This window comes from Macadamia integrifolia, chromosome 5 (genome assembly GCF_013358625.1).
Source record: "Macadamia integrifolia cultivar HAES 741 chromosome 5, SCU_Mint_v3, whole genome shotgun sequence".
NCBI classification, from domain to species: Eukaryota; Viridiplantae; Streptophyta; class Magnoliopsida; order Proteales; family Proteaceae; genus Macadamia; species Macadamia integrifolia.
Genome location: NC_056561.1, coordinates 34,726,457 through 34,741,244, shown reverse-complemented (window position 1 = coordinate 34,741,244; position 14,788 = coordinate 34,726,457). Strand labels below are relative to the sequence as shown.

At 41.8% G+C, this 14,788-nt stretch overlaps 1 long non-coding RNA gene and 1 other non-coding gene across 2 annotated transcripts; one reads left to right on the top strand and one right to left on the bottom strand.

The window, feature by feature from the left end:
• Positions 1-1,871: 1,871 nt before the first annotated feature.
• On the bottom strand, positions 1,872-1,947 carry LOC122080496. Its single transcript, XR_006140788.1, has one exon. It is a non-coding gene; the product is annotated as a small nucleolar RNA snoR35 (small nucleolar RNA).
• A 419-nt stretch (positions 1,948-2,366) lies between these two features.
• On the top strand, positions 2,367-8,831 carry LOC122079027. The gene is made up of 2 exons (XR_006140257.1): positions 2,367-8,518; positions 8,601-8,831. It is a non-coding gene; the product is annotated as an uncharacterized LOC122079027 (long non-coding RNA).
• The last annotated feature ends 5,957 nt before the right edge of the window (positions 8,832-14,788 follow it).

Here is a 14,788-nt window from a genome sequence, read left to right as displayed (position 1 = left end):
AGATGCCATAGAAGTGGGAAATAGCCTCAACTTTGATGGCCTTAGGGTACAGATCTCAATACCAGAGGAGGAGATGAGCTTGCGGATGGAGTTCACATTACATGTAGCCTTAAGAGACCCATGAAAGTAAGTAGTATTTGAGTCCCTAAGGTCCAGCCATTTGATCCGGGCTTTTTGACGGAGGAAGCTTTGCTCTTGAGCAAGAAGAAGGGAGAGCTCTAAAGCTATGGCTTTTTCCTCAACTGCAAGGACAAGGTTGAGGAGATCAGCTTGGATTTTGGTTTAAATGAGAAGAGCTATCTTGGCAGGAAGAGACATAGGAGGAGATATTGTCAAAAGTGGAAGTATTCCAGAGCTTGAGAGAGTCTTTGACATTCTTGAGCTTTCTGCCAAAAGTGAAGAGGGGGGAGGGAAGGGTTGATGGGGGATGTTCCATGCATCTCTCACTAAGGAGGGAAAATCTGGGTGAGAGGTCCACATATCGAAGAACTTGAAGGGCTTGGGACCAAAGGAGCATAAAGGAAGGACATGGATAGAGATTGGGATGTGATCAGAAATCCCGAGGAGATAAAAAAAGGCATGGGAGAAGGAATAAGAATTGAGCCAGGCTTCATTGACAAGGGCTCTGTCAAGCTTGCAAGCCACATGGAAATTTCCAGATCTTCTGTTGTGCCGGGAGAGTTGTACACCTGACCAACGAAGATCATTGAGGCTAAGGTCATCCTTGCTAAAATATATACAATCAATTATTATATTTTGTTGGTTTGTTTTATTTTTTCATTAAAATGATTGTAGTAGAAATATTTAATTGTTATAAAGACAAAGTTAGAGTTAGGCTTAGTTCATAGGTTAAATTTTCAATTTTGTTTGCTGAATTTTAATTTTTCCTTCTTTTTTTTTGGGGGGGGGGGGTAGGGGAGGGTGTTTTGGAAATGGGAACTGGAAGGGTATGAAGAAGTGTTTTGAGACATTTATAAAGGAGGACAAGGCCAATATCGAAAAGAGCAGTGCAGTGAAATTTCTATTCTTTGGTGTGTGACGCAAACTTCAAGCAATGTTCCCATATCTCTTTACTTAGGCAATCTTTTTAATGCATATGTAGCATTCCCATGAATGAATGGGGTTTCCATTTTAACTTTAATGATTGGGAAGTCCAATAGGTTGCCATCCTACTGCAGGCTCTACAATCTTCAGGTATTGATTCTAATGTCCTTTGAGAAGCAAGGTAGATACGAAAGAGAGTGTTCTGTAAATCCATATTCAGCATGCTGATGGGAACATTTGGATTTTGGACAGTCATAAAAGCCAATTCTGACTCTTAATTTAACTCATTAGAAGAGGTTGGGTCATTTCAAATGCAAGATGTTTCTGTGACAAGGAGTTTGTCCTCATCTGCTGTTTTGTTCCCTATTCAAGGTCCATTTGGCGTTATGTTTTTGCCACCTAGTCTGCTAGTCCTCATTGTTTATCATCTATATTCAAAGCTGTATATGGTTGGGCTCTGAACATCATCTTCCTGCCGTCCTAGTTTATGGAGTATCTGTCTAGTAGTTAATAGTTATAGGGTTTTTACTTAATATATATTCTAGACTCTTGAGAGTGTGGAGATCAAAGCTGAGGAAGGTGTGGATATGTACAGAAGGAGAAATAGGTGCAGAAAGACTTGTGGCTTGGTGAGGAACGCCAAGTACAATGCTCATACATGAGGCCAATTCTTTATTAAAATTGTTGCTGTTGCTGTTGCTGCTGCTTGTACTCCTCTCTCTCGAGAATTGGATTATCATGTGTTTTCTTATTTCATATATATTTTTTTCATCTAAATATATCACACTTCTGGTTGCAGTCAGCTTTGAATGGATCAACTTCAAATCTTCCAGAAACGACAGGTAGATCTTTGCAACATCTTTATCTTCCCAGTCTGCAGCGGCATCCCCTGATTGCATGTTGCAAAATTTCTCATAGTAGTTACTGATTTAGCTTTTAATTCATATAATGAGTTACTTAATGGGTAAAATGGATCTTAAGTAGGTGTTTCAAATTTTGTACTTTCTATATTGTATGTAATAACAATGGATCCTTTGGAAGGATTCCATCCTAGTTTCTATCCTGAAATTCAAAGTCAAGTAGGAAGGATGGTTTCTATTAGTGTAATCTTGCCATTAGTTATTATAAATAAAAGAGATAGGGCACACTATCCCAACGATTTAGATGTTTTGAGAACTAGATCAACAAGAGTGTATGTGGTGAATCAGTGTCAGTCCTTGAGATAAAGCAAGTGGAAACCCTAGGTAGTGAATCCTTGGTTTGCTACTGGTAGTGAAGCTTTTCCCCCTCGCCATAGGTGGTGAAGCCTATGGTGATATGCCCTTGTATCTTCTCATTTATTTCTTCTTCTCACTACAGTTCAGAAAAGTTTTCAGCAAGCTTTTCATTCGACTGAGACCTAATGGTGACTTCTGATCTCTATTTTCTGTTTCACTTTCATGATTATCTACCTTTGCTGTTGTTCCTCACATAATATTCTGCAGGTTGCAAATTTCTTTGGCTTAAGTTCTGTTCTTCTTCCCAAAAAAAATAATTCTGTTTTCATTGTTTATGCAGGAAATTCTGATTATGCAATGGATTTGCATCAGAAAAAACAACTTCATTACAATGCTGTGTCCATGGTGCAGTCCGAACACTACCTAGTAGCATTAAGTATTGGCTTCTATGTGTACGATTGAGATGCCTGGCACATTCTTAGAATTCTATGCAATGGTTTGCATGTTTTTCCTAAAAGAAAAAAGGGAAAATTACCCTCCCTCCCCTGTAGTTTTCCAAAATTATATGTGAGTCCAAGGGTTTGAATGATTTACACCCCCTTCCCATGTAGTTTAAAAGATTCTTACAATTAGGTCCAATCCGTTAGTCACCATGAACTTTTTTTTTTGGATGAATAAATAATTCATTACCAAGAGAAGAAGAATATACAAGGGGGAAGCGTGTGGGGGGGAAGGAGGCAAAAGCCAACAAGAACAGCCACATGAGGAGCCCAAAAAATACAATGAGACCACAAATCGAAATAGCAAGACTAGTCAAAATGAAACCAATGCTGACATAGGCCCGACCAAGACAGAACCAAATGAGGGGGAGCATGCGGCGGTCAAGGGGGCTGGGTAAGGTTAACCTAAAGGTTTCAAGAGGTGATGATGTGGAGTTTCTTAAGGAGTTAGGGATTGGGCGGTTATGGAAGGAATGGAGGATATGGGCTTTGGAAGCAACATCAAAGTAGATAGCTTTCCAAATCTTATCCAAAGATCAAGATTTGGGGGTCCATCTAAAGATGTTATGTTTCATCCAAAGGTGACTGATCGTAGCACAAAAAGCAAGTTTTCCAATGGTGTCACAGATGTTCAGACTAGAGAAGGACATGTCGACCTAGATACATTCTCTGTCAAAGGGGAGGATGGGTCTTCTAGAAGGCCAACATTTGAAAAGGACAAATTTCCAAACTTGATTGGAAAAAGGGCAGGAGAAGAATAGATGCTGAATGTCTTCATTGCCCAAAGGGCAAAGGCAATAGGTAGGATTGACGGGGATCTGACGATGGATGAGAAAGGCTTGGGTGGGAAGGCATCCGGACAGGCAATGCTAAAGAGTGAAACTCTGACTAGGGAAATTCCCTTTAAACCAAACAAGTCTATGCCAAGGAACAGGTGGGGAAGGGGTACGGGACAGTCACCGTGAACTTGAATCTGTTAGTTGGTGACTTAACCTTTTTATTACCAAAAATATCCTTATAAGAAAGTGAAGTTACTACTACGCCCTTCACTTAAATCGAATAGAAGAGAAAATCCCTAAATCAATTTGTTCTCATTCAACCTAAGAATGGAACGGACAATCAACTGCAACCTCTGCTAGGTGAGAGAAGAAGAACAAATCTAGCGAAGAGGCTTGCAGGGAGTGGAGGGCGGAGAACTTGGTTGAAGCTTGTGGGAAGCAGAGAAAAGGTGAAGTATCAAGATTTGGCTATGGTGTACTCTTAAAAACAGAGGATGATGTTATATGCCTGTGCTCAGTATGTACTTAATTGCAGTGATCTCTCATTTGTTTATTGGAACCATGAAGCTACAAATCTGAGAAGCTGAGAGCATGAGTCTTGAGACACGAAATGTCTTCACACTAGTAGCTATTTGGTTCAGAGTAGTACATTAGATTAGCCCATCTTATCAAAAGCTCCTTTCTGCATCTTAGCACAATAATCATATAAGCTACCATCAAAGCAGTGTCTCACAACTTCTTTGGATAAGAAACCCTCTTCATCTCTTGAAAGCACATCCGGAACTGCCTATTCCAGTTTAGTAGTAATCCTATCAAAATCCAATAAAATTAAGAGTTGTTTAAGAACCTTTCATGAAGTTTCAGATGGGATCTTTGTAAAATATAAAGAAATTAGGAACGAACCATCCAAAGAAATCATAGGCGACCCTGTTGCCTTCAGTTATGTTCCATATCTTCCCAAACGTCAATTTATTACAAACTGTTTCAGCACAGGGGCGGTTTGCAAAGGTTTGGCACCCACCTTGTCCGACAGTTATACTTTAAGAAACACTTAAAACGTTCGATGACATGAATCGATGTGAACCCGATGCTCGTCGAAGTTTTATGGAGCTTGCAGAGGGGCGATTTGTAAAAGTTTTCTCTACCTTCTCCAACGATTATGTTTTTAGGGATTTGATTTGATAAAAGGGTATAATAAGTATATAAGGGTATAATGGTCCCAATAAAGCCCCTGGTTCAGATGGCTTTAGTATTGGATTCTTTTCGACCTGTTGGAATTTAATTCGGAGTGATCTCATCCTTGCGGTGTGTAGCTTCTTCCTGAACCCCAATCAAATTGGGGGGAGTAACCACATCTTCCCCTACCTTATCCCCAAAAAGGATGGAGCGGCTTCCAAGAATGACTTTAGGCCCATCTCTTTCTGTAATCTTCTCTATAAATTCATCACCAAGATTCTTGCCAATAGGATTCAAAAGGTAATTGATTCTCTTGTCAGTCACAACAAATCCGCCTTCATTGTGGTCAGGAGCATTACTAACAATATCATCATTTGTCATGAGATTGTTAGGGGGTTTGATTGTAAGAACCACTCCCCTACTGCCCTCCTCGAGATTGATATCCATAAAGCCTTTGACACGATAAGCTGGGACTTCATCTTGAATGTGCTGCTCCAAATGGCCTTCCCTCCCTCCTTTATTCATTGGATCTGCATTTGCATTTCCTCTCCCTGCTTCTTTGTCCTTGTGAATGGGAGCCTAACTGGTCACTTTCCCTCGGGCCGTGGCATTCGTCAGGGATGTCCTCTTTCCCCTCTTCTTTTCTCCCTTTTCCTAAAAATCCTCTCCCGCTCTATCCAATCTGCCATAGACATTTATCTTATCTCCCCTATCCCCAAATGCAAAAATTTCCTCCTCTCCCATTTGGATTTTGTTAATGACATCATAATCTTCACCAAGGCTGACCCTCTCTCCATCAGCACCATCATTGCCACTCTTCATTCCTTTGAGGCCCTATTGGGTCTCAAAATCAACCTCCTTAAGTCCAACATCTTCCTCTCTAGTATCTCTCTTGAGGCAAAGAAGGCCCTCTGTGACATATCAAGTTTCCCAATGGGCTCCCTCCATGTTAAATATCTAGGCCTCCCCCTTAACTCTTCCAGGCTTTCTACCCACCATTGCACTCTCTTGCTTGATAATCTTAGGAAGAAGTTCCAACTCTGAAAAGGTAAACTCCTCTCTTTTGTTGGCCGCCTCACCTTGATCTGATTGGTTCTCCAATTATTGCACCTTTATTGGTCTGGTACCTTCATCCTTCCTGCCTCGATTATTAAATCTTTTGAAGGTCTTCTTTGCTCCTTCCTTTGGAAAGGCTCGGAGTCCTCCAGATTCCTAAGACCTCTTAGCTGGAAAAAATTCTTGTCTCCCCAAATCTGAAGGAGGCATTGGGATTAGAAGAATTAAAGATGCCAATTCAGTTGGTATCCTTAATCTCATTTAGAAAATTATGTCCAAATAGAAAAGCATCTGGGTCGACTGGGTATACTCTGGTCTTCTCAAGAACAATCCTATTTGGATTGCCCCCTCTATTTCTAATGCTTCTTGGATCTGGAGGAAGATTCTTGAGCATAGACCTGTTGCTGTCACTGTCATCTCCCACTCTATTGGTAATGGGCATTCTACCTCCCTTTGGAAAGACCTTTGGCATCCATTGGGCATTATATCTCACCCCATTCCCCCCAAAGTTATATATTCCTTTGGTCTCCCTACTACTGCCATGGTCTCCTCTATCCTCTCCCCCAATGGTTGGTCTCCCCCCTCTCCCCCTTCTCTTGCAGATCTCTGGTCTTCTCTCCCCCTCTTCCCCCTGGCCATAGAGGAAGAGATGATGCGTGCATTTGGCTCCCTTTATCTAATGGGATCTTCTCCTCGGCTTCAACCTGGTCCCATATTAGAATTCCTTCCCCGGTCCTCCCTAGGCATAAGCTAGTTTGGTTTAAGTGTCATATTCCTCGACACAACCTCACCCTCTGGAGGAGCCTAACCAACTGTCTCCCACTCAATCCTTCCTTATTCACCGGCTTATCCTAGCTAACCCACAGCTTCACCCTCTGGGGGATCCTAACCAACTGTCTCTTACTCAATCCTTCCTTATTAATCAGCTCATCCCAGCTAACCTTGCTTGTTGTCTTTGCCCCTCGGGTGTTAAAGAAATTCCCCATCTCTTCTTCTCCTGCCCCTTCTCTACCCTAGTATGGAAAACAATGCTCTCCAAATGCTAGGCAAATTCGAGACCCATCCTTCCCTTTGACAGAGAATGTACTTGGATTGACATGATGTTCCCTGGCCCCTCCATTTGTGACACTATTGGCAACTCGCTTTTTGTTATACCATTAACCATCTTTGGATGGAGCGCAACATTTATAGATGGGTCTTGAAAACTAGGTCTCTATACATGATTTGGAAAGCTATCTACTTTGTTGTTACCTCCAAAGCCCATAACCCTCTTAACCTTTACCCCCGGCCTATCCCTATATCCCCAAAGAATTCTCATATAATCTTCTCATGGAACCTATAGGTGGACCTCATCCACCATGCGTGACTTTGTCTCCCCCCCCCCCCCCCCCCCTTTTTTATGATGTAGCTTTCCCCCTTCTTTAGTCCCAACTTTGTCTCTCTTTGAGTTTTGTACATTGTATTTGTTTTCCCTTGGGGCTCACCTTTCCCTGTTGGCCTAGGCTTCCCCCTCTCTTTCCCCTCTATATTCTTCCTCTTGATAATGAATTATTTATTCATCTAAAAAAAAATATTAAGACTAACTCTACTAAAGGGGTAATATGGTCTTTTAATGTATAAAAGTCATAGCACACTCACACTATCAATGTTAGGAGAGGGGGCATAAATCGTTCAAACCCTTGGACCCACATGTAATTTCGGCAAACTATAGGGGAGGGGGACGTATTTTTCCCTAATAAAATCAGAAATAAAAAATAAATTTTGTGTTGGCTCTTCTATGGAACTACACAAGTATGAGATCTTTTGTGCTTCTTATTTTAGCGTCACTTGCTTCACCTCACATGTAATAAATTTTGTTTTAGTTTTTTACTTGCTTCAAATTATAGATTGGTCGGTAGGTTGAATTCCGATTTTGGGGGAACGTATTCATCATCGTTCATAGCTACAGCAATAGCATGCTCCATCAGTCAGTGGGAGTGGGGTTTCCTTACTCCTGCTAACAGTCAAGAGACTCAGGACATGATCCATTTACATAACTCTAATTATTGGTTCCATCCTCTCGTGTGGCTTATCGCACAAGTGATCATTAAAATCTTGTGGAAACTGAAAAGCATTATGGCATTTGGTGTTTGACCATATATATTCACCTCTAACTTTTCAATTTTTTGGTCCTCTTAATAGGTTCAAGATGGTGTGCAAACTGGAATTGGATTAATACCATTGAACCCTCGAAATTCATTATATGGTATAGGCTCATATGATCAGCTTATTCAATAGTATTAACAGCACCAAAATCAGTCAGTTTTGTCTGCAACAAATACCATATGTGAACCACTCTTCAATGGATCAAGGGATGGAATCAATGCAGGTTCCACAAAGCTGTCCCTGATCGATTTGGTTTGCTTGGTTAATTGAGTGTGATAAAGTTGAGTGATCCCATCCTGACGTCTCTTGCACTTGGAATTGATCTAACGATTCTTGGGCTAAATTGAACTCAAAATATAACCTTCGCAAAACATTTGGTTCCCCATGGTCTGATGAGCCTGCCAAGGGAGATCCAAAGTACAGTGTGCCTGAATGTTATTACGCTAAACAACCACCTACTCTACTTGTGAGCTGATCCTGACTCTTCATTTTGAGGTTCCTTTGAGATCTTTCATCTTTTTTATCCAATCTTTGCTAGATGGATGCAGCAAGGCAATTTTTCAAAGTTACATTTGAAAACCTTTTTTTATTTCTTCTACAGGTTTGCTACTTCAAATGGTGTCTTAATTTTTCCCAATGATTTGTTCGATGATTAAAATGATACTACTTTTTTTGTTTTACAGGTGCAGCATGCCAAAAGATGGGGTTCAATTGTATGCGGCAAAGGAATTATATGCCTTCCTGACTAATAATTTATGTACTGCATTTATTTTCTGTTACCACTGATCATTTGAGTGGATGGTGTGTTTTTCCTTCAGAAAGTCCCAGCCCTCCTTGGGACCTATAAAAGGCAATGATTACAATGTGTACATGGATTCCTGTTGCTATACTAGGGTTTGATGCTTTTTAGTTCTTTGTCCTCTCAAAATATTCCGCTTCCTCTTGTGCGCCAACAGTTTGTAGAAATATCTTCTCACCTGTCTCTAGAATTATAAAATGATTTCCTTAGCCTCCATAACCACCTACTTCTCTGTAAATGAAAACCCCTCCATAGTTATTCTACTGATACAATCAATTATCATCCTTCTATTAGCGAAGGCATGGAAGAAGCTTAAATTTTTGCTGCGGACTTTTAACGATAAAGCCTGAAATTTTGATCCCCAGTCCAGTTTCATTTCCACATGTAAATATATTTTATTTCCTATTTCTTTTCTTTTCTTTTTTTTTTTTTTTTTTTGCAGCTTTTACAGTTTAAAGATGTTCTCCTCACTCCAGATCTTAATCTTTTCTAAGTGCTGTAGCTTTTGCTGGAACTAATGCTTTTTTTTTTTTTTTTTGATATACGGAACTAGTGCTTAATCTGCTATAACAGAATGATTTCTCCTTTTTCCACTTGAGCATTTGGAAGCAACAAGGATGGTATAATCATAATTTAAATTGGATATTGTCTTGGGAGTTAGGACTGATTAAAGCTGGGTTTATGAAAAAAAAAAAAAAAAAAACTGTTCACAAAAAGAGAGAGAAGTGAAGGAAGACCAGGCGGGAGGGTGAGGTGGATGAGGTGAGAGCCATGAGGTATAGTGGGAGATGGAAAATAGGGGGCAGTGGAGGAAGGGGTGGAGGATCACTTAGCATTGTAGCGATGGAACCAGGGACGAAGGATCGCATAGTGATGGGAGTCGGATCAGAATAAGTGAGAGGAGTTCATATCCTCTAACTGGCTTACTCTCCCTCTTTGCGGTACAGGTACTACTGCAAATCTGCAAGTGGGTTTAGACTTCGAATAGGAAAAGGGTGGTAGTGGAGGAAGGGGCGGAGGATCACTTAGCATTATAGTGATGGAACCAGGGACGAAGGATCGCACAGTGATGGGAATCAGACTAGATATGGAAACACTTTTCCTATCCAAAGTCTAAACCCACTTGTAGACTTGCAGTAGTACATGTACCGCAAAGAGGGAGAGTAAGCCAATTAGAGGATACAAACTCCTCTCACTTCTTTATTCTGACCCATCTTCACTTCTGACTCTCGTTTGCGTTAATTTGGGTTTTAGAGAGATTGTAGTGTCTTCTACCACCCCCAAAGATTGTAGGGTTCGTGTGTTCTTCGTCAAGGGGTTTTTTTGTGGTCCGCTATAAGTGAGTATACAGTGAGATACCTGATAAAAGTTACTTTTGAAATATATTTTAGAAATTTTATAGCGGGGTAATAGTTTGATTGGCAAACTAATTCATTGCAAATAATAGACATTTTTTGTTGGACGAACAAATAAATTCATTACCTAATAGAAAGAATATACAAAGGAAGAGAGGGTTGGGGGGGGGGGAAAGGAGACAAAGCCCCAACAGACAATCAACTCCCATAGCCAACCAACTAAAGCAAAACCCAGAAGCTAAACCCAGCAAAGAAATCAAGGAGGATACACATCAAGAGAGTGGGGGAGGGACAACCCAAAAAAGTAAGGAAGAGGAGATACATCAAGGGGGAAGGGAAATGATGTCAACTGAAAACCTCTAGGAAGCTATGATGAGTCTATTCCTAGGGGTATTAGGGATCAGGCGAGGATGAAGAGATTTGACCTGGCCCCAGGTGGCCCAATTGCATTTACCCAGCCCTAGGCAGCCCAATCTCTTTGTATCGGCTCCGAGTGACCCGATCTCATAGACCAAATTCCTTGACCTGGCACATGCGAAGTCCAATTAAGAAAAATCTAAGAATCAAATGTAACCATCGGAAGAGCAGCGAATTCCTCTCTTGTAACCATCGGTCCCAAATAGTCCAGATTGGTTCAAAAAACCCAACCTGGAGATCAAATTTCCTGAACTGGCACATGTAAAGCCTAGCTAAGGAAAAGACAAAGTACTAACATCTTTTGTAGGATTGGAAGAGTAGCAAATTTCTTTCCTACAATCGGCAGCCCAGGTAAGTCCTAAACTCTAAAGTAGCTGAGAGATATTATCTATTGCATTGTTCAACTCCATCATTAATGAGTAAGATGATGGCAGTACATGCTCCAGGTGACAAAATGTAATCGTTCTTTTCTTTTCCATTCGGCCGTTGGCGCAGGCCTTGACCAAAGAGGGGCATTCTATAGACACCCAATTTTGTCACCCTCCTCTAGCTATGATGAGATACAGATCTTGGATGCAACTTCCAACTTCTGATCAACAGAGATGATGATTGACTAAGAAAATCTGGAAACATCCCCGACCTAAAAAACCCTGGAAACCCTGTGTGAGAAAGAAGAGGGTCCAATTTTGACTTTTTATATACAAAGGAATCCAATCAAGATGACTATATAGATGTATAGTACTCGTAAATACGATTCCAACGATATATGGCATGTCAAAATCAGACCGTCGGATCTCCCGTAATCGCCCCCAAAAAATTACATTTTCTCGAACGTATGCTGCGCACACTAGCAAGCCTGTTGGAAACCTGAAAAAATTCCCCACCTACCCAAACATCCCAAATTTACTCTCTACTTGAAAACCCTGGAAACCCCCATGTAGGAGAGAAGAAGGTCCAATTTTAACTTTTTATATACGAAGGAATCTGGTCAAGATGACCATAAAGATGGATAGTACTCGAAAATATGATTCCAATGATATATGACACACTAAAATCGAACTGTTGGATCTCCCGCAATCGTCACCAGAAAATTCCATGTTCTCGAGTGCGCTGTGCACTCTAGCCTACCAGCCAGTAGCCCCATGCACAGCAATGCACGGGTCTGCTGCTGCATGTGCCCCCACCTGCTGCTGCTGCTCCGTACGCCCTTTGCTATGCACCTCTCGCACGCGCTAGCCAGCCCGCGCACAGCTGCAGGCCAGCCCGTACACTATGCCTACTCAGCCTATGCACCATGTATGCCCAACCTATGCACCTTGCCTGCCCATCCTTGCACCATGCCTACCCACCTGTGTATCTGTGTCGGTCATGCCCTATGCACATCAACCCAACCCTGTGTGCCACCGTCAATGGCTGGGATTTTTGTTCCACTAGCTCGGTGGGTGAAGAGATTTCCTCTTCACCCACTTCACGTATGCACTACTCTGCTAGCGTACCCTATGCCACAACCTCCCATTATTCCAAAAACCCACTTTTTACCCCCATTGGCTAAAAATTATCTCTCCTCCCATTAACCCAAAAACCCCACTTTTTACTCATTGGTTAAAAATTCTCTCTCCTCCCATTAATCCAAAAACCCACTTTTTACCCATTGGTTAAAAATTCTCTCTCCTCCCTATCGGCCCCAAAATCCTATAAATACCACCCACTCCTTTGGATTAAGAAGACCAAGGTCACAACCACCCTTAGAGAGTGAAGCTCTGGCCCCTCTCCTCCTCTCCCTCCCCCTTTGAGTTTCTTCGGGGTCTTCAGAGCGATCTTCGTCAAGCTTTGAAATCTTGTTCGGATCTTCAAAGTGTTCTTCGGAACTTTGAAGATCTTCAATCCAAATTTTTAGTCGAATCTAATTTTTTCCAAAAATAGTATGTTCTTAGTCTCCCCCCTTTGAGTGTTCTTGGTTTATACCAGAAGTAGAAATCCCTCCCCCCTTGAGGTTCTTCGGGTCCACGAAGAGATCTTTGTCAAGATCTGGAGTTCTATTCATATCTTCAAAGTGTTCTTCGGGGCTTTGGAGATCTTCAATTCATATTGAGGGCAATCCATTTCTTTCCAAAAATAGTCATTCCTAGCAGAAGCCCTGTCCAAGTACCCCTAGAATCTTTCCAGAAATAGCTATTCCCAGCAAAAGCTCTGTCAGAGTGTCACCTTAGCCTAGCCCTCCCATAGCCTATCCCCAGTGGAAGCTCTATCAGAGTGCCACCTCATCCTAAGCCTGAAAACAACCTTCCTTAGTTGAAGCCCTGTCCGAATCCAAATCTGAAAATAACCTTCCCTTGCTGAAGCTCTGTCCAAATCCAAATCTAGAAATAGTCTTCCCTAGCCGAAGCTCTGTCCGAATATCATCATAGTCAACATCTCTCGAAAAAGAAAGTTAGAGGTCAAGACCATCTTCCCCTGAGCCAGGAGAATTCGAAAGACAATCCAAGCCTATACTAATCAGGGGCCCATCCCTCTTGACCCGAAATAGGGGTTAAGTTCAGGTACAGTTTCTTAACCAAATTTTCATCATGTAGACTTTATATTGACTATACTTTTTAGTGTATATAGTTGTTTAAATTCGGTCAATGTATATATATATATATATGTGTGATAACTTAGCCATACATGTGGAATAAGAATAATTGTGGAAAATGTTCTTTCTTAAGCATCTAGTAGGAAGATCGGTTGAACCAGGTAGATTGGGTGCCTAACACCTTCCCAATTCTACAACCTAACACTTACCCTAAATCTTTGGACTAGACCAATTATCGGGCCCTTTACTCAGGAATTGGGCCCACCCCTGGGTCCTAAGCCTATAATCCTAGGTGGCAACTCCAAACCCTTTTGTATGATCCCGATCCCTGTATTGGACCATCATCAAACCCCTGTCTCGAATGACTAACTTTACACTCTTATGAAATAGGCCTCCATATATCTCCAAACGGTGATACAGTGGTGCAGGGCCCGTAGGGTAAGCACATATGACACACCCCTCCCTCATGAAAGAGAAAGAGAGGAGAGAAGACAGAATCAATACAAGCCTTCCCCCCCCCACAGGGGAGGAACGCATTACGCATCTTCTGGCCGCCATCCTCACACTGTGCTGTGGTTACTATATCAGATGATCCTAGTAGGTTTTTGGTTAACAGGTGTTAACTCGATTACCGGTTCAGTTCTATATGGAATGGGGTGTGACAAATATGGAGGATTGGGATCATACAAAAGAGATTTGGATTCACCACCTAGGATTATGGGCTTAGGACCCGGGGTGGCCCAATTCCTGAGAAAAGGGCCCGAAAGTTGGTCTAGCCCAGAGATTTAGGGTACGTGTCAGGTTGTAGAGTTGGGAAGGTGTTAGACACCCAATCTACTCGGTTCAACCAGTCTTCCTACTAGATGCTTGAAGAACGAACATTTTCCACAATTATTCTATACGGCATGTATGGCTAAGTTATCACACATATATACATTAACTAAATTTAATTAAATATGTACACTAAAACAAGATCAATAAAAAATCTACATTATGCTAATTTAGGTGAGAGATTATATCTGTCAAGAGAGGTAGACCCCCGATTAGTGCTGGCACAAACTTTCTTTTGGATTCTCCCGGCTAAGGGGAAGATGGTCTTGACCTCCAACTTCCTTTTTCGAGAGATGCTAACGGTGGTAATATTCAGATAAAGTTTTGGCTAAAAACGGTTACTTTTGGCTTTGAATTCTGGCAGAGCTTCGACTAGGGAATGCTACTCTCGGGCTTAGGTTGAAGTGTTACTTTGGCAGAGCTTCCGTTAGGGATGGGCTACTTTCGGATTTTGGCTAAGGTGGCACTCCGACAGAGCTTCCGTTGGGGATAGGCTATGGGAGAGCTATGATGAGGTGGCACTCCGACAGAACTTCCATTAGGTATAGGTTATGGGAGGGCTTGGCTAAGGTGGCACTCCGGTAGATTTCCACTGGGGATGGGCTATGGGAGGGCTAGGCTGTGGTGGCACTCCTACAGAGCTTCCACTGGAGATGGGCTATGGGAGGGCTAAGCTGAGGTGGCACTCCGACAGAGCTTCTGTTAGGAATGGGCTATGAGAGGGCTAGGATGAGGCTTGAAAAAATTCAAATGATTAAAGTATTTCGAAGGCCTGAAGAACACTTTGAATCTATGAAGATCGCTTCGAAGACTTAAAGAACCTCAAAGGGGGGGAAATGAAGGCAAATTTTTTCCTATGAAAAAATGTTCACTCAAAATTTTGGATGATTGAAGAAC